This window comes from Antedon mediterranea, chromosome 3, assembly GCF_964355755.1.
Source record: "Antedon mediterranea chromosome 3, ecAntMedi1.1, whole genome shotgun sequence".
Classification (NCBI taxonomy): Eukaryota; Metazoa; Echinodermata; class Crinoidea; order Comatulida; family Antedonidae; genus Antedon; species Antedon mediterranea.
This window is the reverse complement of record NC_092672.1, coordinates 14,870,270-14,881,699: the sequence shown is the minus strand read 5'-3', so window position 1 is coordinate 14,881,699 and position 11,430 is coordinate 14,870,270. Positions and strand designations below refer to the sequence as shown.

The 11,430-nt window shown below is 35.7% G+C and overlaps 1 protein-coding gene across 1 annotated transcript in view; it reads left to right on the top strand.

The window, feature by feature from the left end:
• The first annotated feature begins 1,227 nt into the window (after positions 1–1,227).
• The window catches only part of LOC140044953 (uncharacterized), a 30,086-nt gene continuing 19,883 nt past the window's right edge, over positions 1,228–11,430 (top strand). The window contains exon 1 of the mRNA XM_072089672.1: positions 1,228–1,330. The gene's annotated coding sequence lies outside the window, so the exon portion shown is untranslated. The remainder of the gene's footprint in view (positions 1,331–11,430) is intronic.

The following is an 11,430-nucleotide window of genomic DNA, read 5'->3' as shown; positions in this document are numbered from 1 at the left end:
TGTTATTTGTCCACATATAGTGACAAAAACATTATCGGAAGACATAGAAATGAACATAACGTCATTAAAAGACAATATTTTCATGACCCGTCGACATTACAGCATAATAAGCTCGAACACAAAGTAAATAAACTACTGTAGCCAGCTGCCGCAAAATCAATCCATACAAATCACAAAAAGGCTACAGCTCTTAATAAATCTCGGTCCCTACACAGAAATATATTTTGAAAGGAAGAACAATGATAAATGAACGAACTACTCAAAATATAAGAATATAAAGGAATAAAATAAATAAGCAAATACTACAAATAAAGAAATATACTAACCAATAGCGAAAAAGTTCCAATAGCGAAACAGGAGAAACATTTTACATTTTCTAATAGCAAAATCAGTTTCACATTTAACTGTGCCGCAACATATGCATATACAACAAATCCTGCCACAAGTTTACCGACGTTTACTTTTCCATCCATTTTTTTTTTATCACATAATTCAGCGCTTCTTTAAAAAGTATTTTTACACAATGTTTACAAGTACGAATAGTACTCTGGAGGATAGATGAGTCCAATACAACTAACCCCGTCAATTTGTACTCAATGTATTCTAAAGCCAGTTTCTCTCAATCATAACACTACGACAACACAAACTATAATGAAGACAATTGGTCATGTTGTAACATATCATTCATGTTTAAAATTAATTTGTCCCAAGATCTATAGAAATAGTAGTATTCTGCAACGTGGATCTCTAGTTAGAACGATTGTTTTTAATTCGTATTAATAAGGCCTGCATATAATTATGTTACTATGGAGAGAAAAATAGATCCATTAATGATAACTGAACTTTCTGTAGGACCCTACTTTCCTGTACTAAATATAAATAAAATCACATAAATAAATCAAAGAGATTCATAAATAAACACCTGCATGAAATAAGATTGGATGGTTCGAATTTTGTATAATGAATTACTGGTGGATGGTGGTGTGTATTATGTATTTTTGGCGGGTTTGGCTTTCCATAGGCGCCCTCTACAGATTCAGTTATGATCAAAAACCAACCGACCGGAAGTCGAATTTTGTGTGTGGTGTGTGTGTGTGAGGGGAAAAGGAAGTGGTGGAAGGAAACAAGAATAAGAACATTTTGACATCCACCATCATAAGTCGAGTCTTGGGTGTATAATAGGCTGCTCTATAGTGTATAAGGCCACTACACTAGGTTTGGCTTAGCTCAAACTTGTAATTTATTTGCGGAAATTGCAGTTCTTGATTGATATTGAGGAATTGAGAAATAGGAATCCGAGAACTACTCCCAACAACTTACAACTTACAAGGTAATTGTAAATTGATTATTAGGATAGGCCTAGGCCTACCTACTAGGCTGGCTAGGCTAGTAGGTATAGGCCTAGCTAGGCTAGCCGCTAGGCCTAGTTAGTAGGGCTAGTAGTAGTCTTTCTTAATTCAGAAACTTGTGGTTAATCTATAATTAATTTCCTGGATTAGTAAAAGTTCCTATATTTAAGGGAACAGCATGTTAATAAGGTATCTAATGGTCTATCTGATGTTATTACCAAAGATGTTGGTTCTCCTCAAGGTTGTTGTTTATCACCTCTGTTGTATGTACTATACTAACGATTGTAAATCCCATTACCCGAATACCTATTTGCTTAAATATGCAGATGACACAGTAATTGTAGGACTGATGCAAGAAAACAAAAGAAATTATTGTTGAGTATAGTAAATCTTGAATTTCCTTCACTTTATTCCAAATCATAATTTTTAACTTAACAATTTTAAAACAAATGCAATAATATGAATAGGAGTAGGGCAACCACGAACAAGCAAAGCTTTACAACTGTGGTACCCTTTAAAAATATAAAACAAATTATTTTAATAGTATGCATGAAAGAATAGAAATTTACTAAAAACAGTTTTTTTATAATACTGCAAGATAATAAATATGAAACTATATTAACTTATACATATAATTAATAACATTGTAAGTAATAATAATAATACATAATGATGATTACTTTTTTTCTCTGCAAATAAGACAGTTTTCTTCTTGACACAAATACTTTATAAACGTTCAATATAAATACAATCTAATTTCTTTTAAAATAATGATATATTTTTACATTGTTTTATATCGTCCGATAGATTGTTCCACACAGACCCAGTATACGATTACGAGAAGCCTTGACGGCCAACATTTGTATGCTTCAGATCTATTACAAGATTGTTTTTATTGCGCATGTTATAATCATGATACGAGTCGAAGGTTTTGAAAAATCCATCAAATTACTCTGGTAATTTTCCATTTTTGTAGAGGAACATTAATTTTGCTACATTTTTTTCATATAGATCGAATATGTTTAAGGTATTAGTTTTAATGAATAATGTAGAGGATGGATGTACAGTAGGTAGTGGACTTTACATATTATTCGGAGGGCCTTTTTTTGTAAAACATGAATTCTATTTAAATTATTTATGCTACCAGTACCCCACACAGTTATTTCATATGTAATGATGGGAAGGATAAGGGATTTATAAATAATGGGCAATATTTCATATGGTAGTATGGTTTTTAAGAGATTCATAGCTCCAATAATGGCAGAAATTTTACTAGTGATTACATTAATATGCTGTAAGAAATTGATTTTTTCATCAAGTAGGACTCCTAACAATTTTGTTATGATAAACTCTTTCGATAACGTCTTGATCAATAAAAATGTTTACATGGGATGTATCAATAGTAATATTTCTACCACTAAAAACCATAAATTTGGTCTTTTTAGTATTTATGGTAAGTTTGTTTGCCTTAATCCACAAATTTTATTTTTTTAATTCATTATTCATAATATCAATAGCTTCGTTTACATTGTTGTGTTGTAAGAAAACACTTGTGTCATCGGCAAACATTATTAGTTGTGTACTGGTACACACTGATGGCATATCATTTACAAACATTAGGAATAATAACGGACCCAAGATTGATCCTTGAGGGACACCGTATTTTATCAACTTTTTGTCGGAATTTATACCGTCAATAGTTACGAATTTTTCTCTTTCGCTTAGATAACTGCAAAACCATTGATGTACAATACCTCTGATCCCAAAATAGGGTAATTTTTTAGTAAGTTTGTTGTGGTTTATCGAATCAAAGGCCTTAGATAGGTCGAGAAAGACGCCGTAAACAAACTGTTTATTGTCAATTGCCACTGATATTTTCTCAATTGTCTGCAAGAGGGCGTGGTTTGTCGAGTGCCCTTATCTAAAACCGTACTGTCTGTCGTTTTTGTCGGATTTTGTACTTATTTAGGAATGACAATGTTTGTTCATAAACAATTTGTTCATACACCTTTGACATACAAGATAGTATGGATATAGGCCTATAATTTTGTATATCTTCTCTAACGCCACTCTTGTATATCGGTATAGTTTTTGCCAATTTAAGTTTATTTGGAAAGACTCCTGTGCTGAGTGATAGATTGACTAAATACGTAACAGGTTTAGTTAATATATTAGCATTTTTATTTATGTATTTTGCCCCGATATCATCATGGCCTGGTGACTTGCTTGTGTTCAGGTCCGATAGGTATGTTTTGACGTCATATTCTGTTAACGGAGTAAAGAACATGGAGTTTTGTATGCTATGATTATTCATGTAGTCTATTGGATTTACATGTGGGTAGTTTTCATTTGCCTTTTCTGCCATTTCTTCACCAATACTATTAAAATAAGAATTTATGACTTCCGCTTTATCAGTGGGAGTTTCAAATAATGTTTCAGCACGATATGTCACTTTTGCTGGGATTTTCGATTTTTTGTTTCTTCCCAGAATAGCATCTGGTAGGGTTCATGCTTCTGTTAAGATTCATGATGATGTAATTGAAATTGTATCTAGTTGGTTTGACTATTGATAACAAGCTTAACTGGAGAGAACACCATAAAGGGCTTGTTGCTAAATTGATGTAACATGTACCGCAAAAAGTCCTAGAAAAGACAAAAGGCATTATGCTAAATGATAAACATCCAGATTATGTATGGTGAAGGTCATGAAAGTGACTACATAGCAGATATATTAATTCATCCAGATTATGTATGGTGAAGGTCATGAAAGTGACTACATAGCAGATATATTAATACATCCAGATTATGTATGGTGATGGTCATGAAAGTGACTACATAGCAGATATATTAATTCATCCAGATTATGTATGGTGAAGGTCATGAAAGTGACTACATAGCAGATATATTAATACATCCAGATTATGTATGGTGAAGGTCATGAAAGTGACTACATAGCAGATATATTAATACATCCAGATTATGTATGGTGAAGGTCATGAAAGTGACTACATAGCAGATATATTAATTCATTCGTCCCTTTTTCCATCCATGCTTTTAATGAGAAATACTCTTTAACACCTTGTAGTTTATTTTGTATAGTGTATCATTATTAGTATATTACAACTTTTTAATTGTTTTATATATATTTTACTTATTTATATATTTTTTATGTTATTGTAATGTGAGCGATTGTGCCTGTCATGAATTTCCGCAAGGACCAAATCAGGCCTCGAATTTTACCGCGGCCACCGCGGCCAGTGCCGTCGGTGCCCTCCCAGTTGGCCTCAATGCCCTCGAAAATGAATAGCACCCACGGCCACTACTGGCCTGCCCTTTTTTTTGCGTTGGCCGCGAGTGCCCTTCCCGAGTTTTACCACAATAAAAACCACTGAATTAGATAGAAAATAATGTCAAGAAGATTTGTTTACACGACTCAGACGAGACGCAAAACTATCGCCTGTCTTCGTTGCAAGGGGATTTCCCTAAACGCATTTATTAATACACAAACAGTAAACAAAACATCGAACATTGCAAAAGGGTACCAAAACAATATCATCCCGGCCGCCGTGCGTGGTAAATCATGGTATAGATAGTACATCAATATACAGGGGTGTAAACTTTTAATAATCAAGCTAAAAACGTTCCTCGATCGGAGGTTACTGAAAGTATTAAAGTCGCACAATAATCGAGCTAGCCGGCCGCCGCCTTCGATGAAAAAAATATTACACGCACTCGCTCCTAGCTAGCCTAGCCTATCCTCCCGCCGCCGATCCGGTCGAACACACGCAATTCAATGCATTGGGAAAACAATTCTATTTGACGCACACGCACCCTCTGATAAGAAATTTCACACACAAAAAACGTCGCGTGTGAGAGTACCACGCGCGAAGGATCGGCGGATCGTTGGAAAAACAATTCCTTTTGACGTACACGCACCCTCTGAGAAGAAAATACCACGTGCGTTCCTGCATGGTGTAGTCCATTATACGTGTAAAATTAGGGGTGTTTACCTTTAGCACCAAAGTTAAACCTGCACCTCAACCCGAAGATCGTTGGAAGTATATCATATTTATATTTTATCGCACCCACCTCAATAATCCGGCAGACAGATTATCGAAAACTCTTGTTTAACAACGTCGTACACTAAATTACCAAACGCGTTTTTACCGAATTCAAGGAAATGGTATAGTCCAGAATACACGTGCCGAAGGCTAAACAGAGAGAGAAAGGGGTCGGTGTCCGTCCGTGTTTTGAATTCTTATAAATATGGGTTATACTAACAAAAAAGCTTCAGAAATCGAAACTCGGAAAATAACTATAATTTATATTCTACTACATAATGTCATTGGCTTGATTTTTACCGTGGTAAACACTCTGTGTATGAATAGTTGTAGGTAAGGCCTACAAACAAATTGTTTTTGTATCATGTTTTCTCCGTCGGCTGCTAGCTAAGTTAGGCTGAGTAGCTTGCTGTTGGAAGGGTTTTTATACCTGTTCCGGGCCTTACTTGGTTGGCTTCACATGCCTTTTTATCGCATTATTTGAAACTAAACGAAACATTCAACACAGGACGGTAAACTATAAACGCTGAACATCGTACCTATTTATTATTTATATAGATCGTAAATACACGTAATATTTATATGAAATACAAAAAGATGTATTGTAAACAGTCCTACTACTACTCCGTGATCTGATGAATAGGGGGAAATCCCAAAACATTCAACCGGAAAAAAGCTATTTTTAAATTTTGGCCTAGTTATTAAAATATTTTTTAATTTTGGCCTTGGTGCCCCTTTGATTTAAAACAAATGGCCTTGGTGCCCTCCCATTTGGCCTTGGTGCCCCTAAAATCAATGAAAACCGGAGGCCAAATGGCCTTGCCCCTAAAATCCCCAAATTCGAGGCCTGCCAAATAAATCTGAATCTGAAAGTAGACCTACTCGCCATTAATTGTGCGTCTAGCCTAGGCTGAATAGAGAATACCACTCCAGTGGTAAACAATTCACTCCTGCCATTTCAGATTCAAATTTAATGATTGCAATTACTATTAGTATGATAACGAGTTCTGTCACTGTCACATGATATTTGACATGTAGTCTAGTACAGTATACTAATACTATTAAAAGGTGTAAAATATTTCTTTCTCTTTCAGGATTAAAGACACAGAATACAAAAGTTGACATTTGAAAATAAATTGGCACAGCCAATGGAAGATAATATTATTTTTGTCATTAAATATAAAAAAGACCATAATAAATAATCATATTGACATTTGTTGGAAAAGAGTACTTTAAATTTAATGATCGCTAGTCGTTAGCTTTCTTAGATATTTCATTTACATGACAGGGCTGCAAATTAACTTTTTTACTTGGTAGCACTATCAAATTTGTATGACGGCTCATAATAATTTTTGGTAGCACCACCAATTTTTTTAGTAGTCACCTTTTCATCGACAACTAACCCCCTTCCCTTATTCGCGCAGATACGTTTTTAGTTTAGGGGGGAAGGGGGTGGTGGGGGTGTATAAAAATGAAATACAACCTTAGGCTGGGGGTCAGGGGGCGCCAATGGCCCCGCTTTGGGGGGGGGGGGGGGAGATTTTTGAGTAATTATAGGTTGTTTCAATCGATTTCTGAGCACATAAAAATTCCGCACTGAAGAATTCAATTAATTTGGGTTATGCACATTTAGGCACTGGTCCTGATGCGCCACTTATATTCATGCAAGATCTATTCTTTTTACGCTACAGAAAGAAATTACTGCTTTGTATATACGCGTAACCTTTCGTAGCCTACGCGTAAATAGATTGTAGGTCATTGTTAGGTGTCACGAAACCTAAGACCACGAAAGCTAAGACCCCCTAAGACCACGAAAGCTAAGACCCAAGACCTAAGATTACAAATTCTAAGATATACTACAGCTTAAAAACAATACTTGTTTATCCATACATAATTTTAAACACAGTAGGTTTCATTTATTACCATAAATATAATTAAATACTACCGCAAAACATAGATAAACTCACATTATTTTCGCCCGTTGAGTAAATGTATATTTTTTTCTTTACAACAAACAAACTTGACGGGTTGTTTGTTGGTATATATTTACTCCATTGTGTTGGTTCAGAGGATGTTTTTCTTCCGCACCTGCCTTTCTTGTATTTTGACTCCAAATTTGTTGACTAACTTTATCCTGAATACCACACTTTAAAATTAGGATTTATAAGTACTTTCAGACGGAAAAACACATAAAAACAAATAAATAAATCCTTTAAATTGATGATTTTACAGACATGTTTCTTTGTATACTGTAACTCCTCGAGCTCCCGGCCCCCATGCTCAATGTTTTTGTTTCTATGGAGCGCCAAAAGAGCAACAATAATAGTACAAGTATAAAAACAGAAAGAAAACGAAACAAATCATGATTTTTAAATTAAAATTTATTTGCCAGTATTTATTTCTTCGTACTTGCATGATTATACTATTATCATTACAATTTTAATTTTACATTGTTCCATCCACACTGTAGATGGACTCCACAGAGTTTTCAGCCCTCTATATAATTTTTGCTCTTTTGACGTTCCATAGAAACAAAAACATTGAACATGGTAGGCCATGGATTAAAGAATAGAAGGATATGCATCGACGTGAGATCAAGGGTTCCTTGACTCTCACCGACAGACCGCGGACCGCCCACAATGTTACAGTTTAATTAACCGCATGGTAACAACGAAACGGTCGCATGCCTAATATATTGTTTACTGCACATGTGCAACGACATTTAACCTTGTTGTTGACTACCTTCTTTCGCGCGTTCTTTGTTGCACTGTATGTATTCATACATATTTGAACAGTATAATCAGTGGCGTAACGGCTATGTGCACTCACTGGCTAAACCGAAGCTTGGGGCCCATGAGCAGTGCCCAGAGGAACAGGCATAAAATATGTCGAAAATGCTAAAAACGTCCGAGGCCTCAATCTTTGAAACTTGGAGGGCCACTTAGGTTCCTAAACAAGTGGCTTCAGGCCTCTGCCTCACGCCACTGAGTATAATGTTTATTGAAAACAGTTATTAAATTACATTGTATGTTGTTGTGAAGACCCTAGTGTAGGCCTACTTCATCAATATACCAGATAAAAACAATACTATATTGTTATTGGCTTAGAATTGTAGATGCTATAATTGTAATTAGTATAGGTTTCTGCCGCGATTGATCTACGCTAATGTTTTTATGACATTAAAGTAGCATTTTATGACCTGTAGTAGCCCTACATCTGAGACAATAACTATTTATTTGTTGTCTCAGCCTACATGTAAAATTACAAAATCAGCAAGTATACTAGGCCTAGGCCTTCTAGGCTTACTAGTAAACCATATGATTTGCCGACATTGATACTGCCTAGGTAAGCCTAGGCTAATCTTAAGTGTAGTAGATATACAACGTGTAGGCCTAATCATGATCTATATACTCACCGTTGTCTTACTTCTTGTGTGAATAATAATAGGTACTTCGTTTGTTCGTGATTAAGTTTGCCCTGCGTGTACTTTTCAAAACAACCGCTAGATAACGAATCGCAACTATACATAGCCAGCCAATCCCGGATCAGGAATCGCTGTTTTCATTCAATTAGACCCGGTGATTGGATGTGATGTGGATGACATAACCACTAGCCAATCACCAGGCACTACAATTTAAATATAATCACATCGATAATTAAGGAGATTTATGAAAAAACCACTGCTTAGCCATATATTAAAAACACGATTGTTGTATGGGTGAACACCGGCCACGCTAACAACATACATGGTCAAGTGCATAATTTAATATTCTATAGATTAACGCAATTTTTAATGACAGAAGATGGCAGGCAAATAATGATAATTCAAATATAAAAATTGCATATTTTATTAATATTACCAACTACTTAAAATTACCAGTCGTAAGAAAGTGAACTTTTCGTAGTCCGATTGTGATGAAACTAAAACAGAATTATTCAGCAATATATTTTTGTTGTCAATTAATCATCGACGCAGACATGTCAATAGGACATTCAGACTGCGCATACGATTTCTACATGGTTACGTTTTGGTCTAAAAAAAATGTAACAGTTGATTCGCAGCGTTTTAGAGAGGGCCGCGGTTAGAGACACGGAGTACAATGAGCGTGTTTGTTTGATTGGCAGCAGTGCTTTAGTATAGGCAAGCGCGTTGTAAAATCGTTTGATGTCACCGTCGATGCATATCCTTCTATTCTTTAATCCATGGGTAGGCCTACTGCTACTGTACTGTAGGCTAGTCATGCGAAATTCGCAAACAGTTTGTGTGCGAGAAAAACGTTTGTAAAATCATCAATTTAAAAATGTATTTGTTACTTTTTATGTGATTCTTTTTCATAAAAGTGCCAATTCTAAGGTGTGGTATTCAGAATAAATGTTGGGAGTTAAAATACAAGGCAGGTGCGAAAGATAAATATTTGTAGTCTTGGGTCTTAGCTTTCGTGATCTTAGGTCTTAGGGGGTCTTAGGTTTCGTGACACCCGGTCATTGTTCGCTAAACATCCTGTAATTTCCAAAGTATTGTTTGTTGCCATGCATACGATGTATGTATTGTTTATGATAATATCTACGCGCCGATCGTAGGGTTAGTAATTTGTAAACACCAATGTCATCGCCTTTAGGAGCATGAACAATGGAAACAAACATGTATTGTTGGCTAATTAAAATCCTAGACGTTAATTTTTGTAGCCACCCTACACATCGGTTGTCCTAATTTGGCAGGACATCCGCCGACGAGACGACATCGGGCCCGAGGCCCTCAGTTCACGCAGAGAGAGTTTCGGCGGCCTACATGATTCAATCCTACCTTGGTTTAGCGAATTATAAAAACAACAACACCTTGGCTAGGACACCAACAAAATACAGTATATGCAAAATAAATATATATTCCATGTTAAGATTTAACATAGGCCTTTGTAAATTATTATTACGACAAAAGACCCGACAAGAGTTTGGAGGGGAAAAACGTGCGAACCGTGGAAACAGTTTAGAGCTGTATTACGTTTCATGTGACGCAAAATTCAGGTACACTGTTTTGTAGCCATCCCCCTCGTACCGAGTAAAAAAAGCATGCGAGAGGTTTGCGGTGGTAAAACAGAGTATCGAGTTTCATGACATGTGACCAAAAAACTAGGTCTGTATTAATTACGGTCTTCTGTCGGCAGTCTTTTTGAGCGACCGATTGAACGTTCTGATACTATATTTAGAATGAATTGTTTACGATATTTTTGTTTGCATGTTTCTGGATCGACTGGACGTTCGCTATATTATTTTTATTAGTTGGCATAGTTCATTGTGTTGGATCGTGTCTCTACGTTTACATTGTGGGAAATTTATATTCGCCGTTGAGAGTAAAAAAACACACACGAATGAAACATTTACGAATAAAAACTATTATATTATATATTTCTTAGTAATGTACAAATTGGTCCTCCTCCGCCAGTCAAAAATAACACATTACCGTAAATAATAATTTTCACACCTTGTTACTTACTAAGAACATCGTGAGGTTGTTTATTGAGGTTACTAAGGAAGCCAAACAATGTAACCTACAAAGCCAACAACGTAGCCTGTTTTATCTACGAAGCTACTTCGTAGGAAAAGTTGCGGTATTTTCTCTGATATATAATTTTCGATAATCAGAATCTGGAATAAAGTATTAAATCTACTGATAAACAATACTGCTGTTTAATCTATATAATGAATAGATATTATTATATATATCATTAATTACATTATTTAGTAATCATGATATAACCATTATACTGCCTAAAAAATGCTGATGACTGCGCGGCGACAATCCTTTGTATCTACCGCGCCCGCGCTGGCATACTTCTGTGTACGGCGGTACAATTGTTTTTATATTCCTTCTTTAAAACGGAGGTGATTTTCCACGAGGTTTGTGTCGTCCGCGCGTCGCACTGTGCTGTGCTGTGTGTTTGGTGTCCTTTTGTGTGATTGGATAAGGCAGCATGCAATAAATGGACGAACTTCCAATCACAACGAGTGTAAAATGTTTAGGG